Raw genomic sequence first — 4,019 nt, 5'->3', positions numbered from 1 at the left:
ATACAAACGTAATACTTTTTAAAAAATAAAAATGGAAAGTTAACATATATGGCGAAGTTTCTTCGAAAACTCCAGAAAAAAACGGCACTTGAATCAGAAAATAACCTTAAAAAAACACTGTTAATTGATATGCTGAGGTGTGTCTAATCTAAACGAAGAAAACAAAAAAGCCAAGAAGAAAGATTATTTGTTTTACATTTTTTGTTCTTCTAAGAAGTGACATTATAGTAGAGATGTTTGTTGACTTTTACCGCAAACCTGTAAGACCAAACTCCACAATTTGTAAGTAAATATCTATTGATAATTTTGGAATAACAAAATTCCGGACACTAAATATTATGTATTGATGTTAAATAGGTTTACATTATTTACTGATCAACCACATTGTCTAAATGTTATATTCAAATTATAAAATGTATGGTTTTCAATATTCTATGCTTAACTGAACTCGTATTATAATTCATAATTCTATTCGTGGATATTTAGATTTATTGTTTCCGAATATACTGTAACTAATATCATTAACTCTTTAAAATTCTTCAAAAGTCTTTAAAAGTTATTTATAAATATGTACATACTCAACTAAACATCCATCTTATTAAATCGAAGATAAATTTTAAGTATACCTGTTGTTGTTATCATTTAATCCATTATCAATTCATTAACAGAAAAATCAGAAAATATGAATGAAGTGTAATTATAAAATGTTAACTCAAATAATTTCCTTTGTTATTTGGATTTCTGTTAATATCCGAGTACCTTCAAAAGGAATTGTTCATATGTTCAAATATGATTTTCTTTTTTTCATATTGTCTCGCGTTCGGAGGGAATAAAGGAGTTCCCTCGCCTATTAGATCAATTCATCACTATATTAATTTCCACATAAACAATGATGTAGACCACTTCTACTTAAAACGTAACAAAGCGGCAGAGGCTTAACATCCATCCAAAATGCCTTTGAATATCGCAGGTTGCTGAAGGGATCTTCAGCAACATCTTTCAACCATCAAGCGACGAAGTGCATCCCTTGATCAAGTTTGCATACATGAAGCTGATAACATCATAAGACTTGGAAGGCAGCTCCTTGTCTGATGACAAGAATACGTGCCCAAAGAAGTCGCACGACTCTACCACAACATATCATCAGATGAAAGGATGAGCCTATATGAACAGAAGATTATGCATGGATATGTTGGTAGAAAGCTCCATAAAATGATAGTAACATCGATCATCAAAGCAGTTTATCATGGACGAATAGCCAGATTATTATCTCCCACTTTGAATGGTATGCATTTGCAATCCAGGAACAGGAAATATCAACCAAGTACCTGATGCACAAAAGGGATAGAGATGCAGGAAAAGCCGTAAAAGGTGACAACTGATGGAGTTCGCACTGAAGATATCACCCACATCATAAGCAGTTGTCCGAAAACGTCATCATGGTATTATCTACCGATGAGACATGACGTTGTAGCTAGGACATTATAACGAAATCTGTTGGAAGGATAATCCCCAGGACAAAGAAATAAAAATCTACAATATGGTAGAAGCCATAGCCTCTCATAATGAAAAGGAGTCTTTTCTACTCTAGGCACAAGGCCCGAAATTTTTGGGGAGGGGGCCAGTCAATTAGACCGACCCCTGTACTGGTACTTAATTTATCGACCCTGAATGGTTGAAAGGCAAAGTCGACCTCGGTGGTATTTGAATTCAGAACGTAAAGAACTCATAATGAAAAGGGGTACTACTAAAGCAGAGTGGTCCCGAACGCGCAGTCGCGCAGTCGCGCGTCCGCGCTAGCTAGTCGTGAGTGGTCGATCCTAACCCTAACCCTATCCCTAACCCTAACCCTAACCCTAACCCTATCCCTAACCCTATCCCTAACCCTAACCCTAACCCTATCCCTAACCCTAACCCTAACCCTAAACACATGTATTCATTTGCACACGCGCATTCACGCGCGCGCGCACTTTTTGTAGGATCGACCCTCACGACTAGCTATCGCGGACGCGCGACTGCGCGGGTGCGCGTTCGGGACCACTCTGCTTTAGTAATACCTGAAAAGGAATATTGGTGGAATGTACCCGTGAAAACCTCAATAAAATGTAAACACAACAGACCTGATATAATGATCTGGGATAGAGAAGAAAAACTGTGCACAGTTTGGAAATTAGCTTCTCAAAACCAGAAAAGAGAAAACTAATTCGAAGGCTACAGATCCAATCCATCACTGGATTTGTAAAACTTTCCAAAAGTTTATCATTTAAATATATATGAGCATGTCTAGATATGTAACTCTGCATGAGAATACATACATAAACCATACATACATAAATACATACATACATACCCTGTTGTTGATGTTGAAATTGCAATGAAGGAACCTTAGATCTAGGTTAGAAACCGGTTCTTTCTCTATAAACAACAAATCTTGAAATAAACTGAATAATGACATACATACAAACATATATACATATGAGGGTTAGGGTTAAACGGTGTTTATATGAATAAATTTTCTAAATAAATAACTAATTAAGGGAGAGATGCTAGTTGCGTTAGGATGGGAGAAAATAAAAAAAAACATTATATAAAATATATTTACAAACTTATTGTATGAGAAGCCGTTTATATGAAAAGTCACATTGAAAATACATATGATAAAAGGCCTTGTGAGGAAGATTGCCAGGAACCCAGCAAGACAAAAGGAATATCCATCATAAGTATAGATTAAATCAGCATCGGTTTAATATCTGTCTGGCAAATAGTGGCTGTGAAACAGAAAAACTCAAGATTGTGAATTAGCCCGCTGTAAGACCACTGGATGTGATGTATAGACTTGGAATCATTAGCCGTGGTGAAGAAGGTTTATAGACACTACTTAAATACAGAGGTCCCAATACATCTACGTAACGATATGAAGGGGAGGTAATCTAGTTTGATCAAAGCTACTTTTACTGATGTTAGGGCCCCCACAATATCGTCTGTTTTTACTCCGATCTTTTTCCCTACAATATTGTCTGTATTTAATCTGATGTTTTTACAGTGCACACTCGTTAGGGTTAGGGTTAGGGTTAGTTTTAGGTTAATTTTTAGGGTTAGTTTTAGTGCCAGTTTTTAGGTTTAGTTTTAAGGTTAGTTTTTAGGGCTAAGGTTAGGGTTAGTTTTAGGGTTAGTTTTTAGGGTTAGTTTTAGGGTTAGTTTTAAGGTTAGTTTTTAGGGTTAGTGTTAGTTTTAGGGTTAGGTGGTGTGCACCCTTCACCCATTGTATGATATCGTGATCATTTCTTGTATCAGCAATAAGTGTCATGACACGTCCCCACAGCGTACATTTGAAATGCTTTGTACGTAACATACCATGACTTTTGAAAAAAATCTACCAACTTCTCCGGATTGTTTGCAATAGTTCTAACATGAAATATATCTAGGGCTTATGTGAAGTCACAGTAGTTTTGGTAAAACTAGATTTCCCAACCCCCCCTTTATATCGTTACGTAGATGCGTCGGGACCTCTGTATTTAAGTGGGACCTTTGTTTTCAAGTAGAACCGCTTTTCTAACCACTTGTAACACCCAACGATCTGAGTATTAGCTTGTTCTTTTGGCAACATTTACGCTATGACCAAATAAGACTATGTGATGCTGTCATAGCCGTATCTTCCTTTTATTACGGATATCCTCGATGCTAGCGACTCATTAACAAGTATTTGCCCATACTCATTATCAGATCTTATAAACATAGCCGAACATTTGCTGGATGATGGTGTTCGTTAATCTCGATCGGTCAGTCAATCGTTTGTAATCCTGACCCGAATTCATTGCAGCGAGTGCAGTCGAACCACACTGCACTGCACACAATGTCATGTTAATTTCGGTACTACCAAAGCAGAGTGATCCCGAACGTGCACCCGCGCAGTCGCGCGTCCGCGCTAGCTAGTCGTGAGTGGTCGATCTTACAAAAAGTGCGCGCGTGCAAATGAATACATGTATTTAGGGTTAGGGTTAGGGTTAGGGATAGGGTTA

The 4,019-nt window shown here is 37.1% G+C and overlaps 1 protein-coding gene across 1 annotated transcript in view; it reads left to right on the top strand.

Annotated features, from left to right (window-relative positions):
• The window catches only part of LOC106872600 (uncharacterized), a 314,391-nt gene continuing 310,372 nt past the window's right edge, over window positions 1-4,019 (top strand). Inside the window, exon 1 of the mRNA XM_089360611.1 lies at window positions 1-282. The gene's annotated coding sequence lies outside the window, so the exon portion shown is untranslated. The remainder of the gene's footprint in view (window positions 283-4,019) is intronic.

Source organism: Octopus bimaculoides, chromosome 11, assembly GCF_046866305.1.
Source record: "Octopus bimaculoides isolate indiv1 chromosome 11, ASM4686630v1, whole genome shotgun sequence".
Lineage (NCBI taxonomy): Eukaryota > Metazoa > Mollusca > Cephalopoda > Octopoda > Octopodidae > Octopus > Octopus bimaculoides.
The sequence above is the reverse complement of the archived record's forward strand: the minus strand, read 5'-3'. Positions and strand labels throughout refer to the sequence as shown.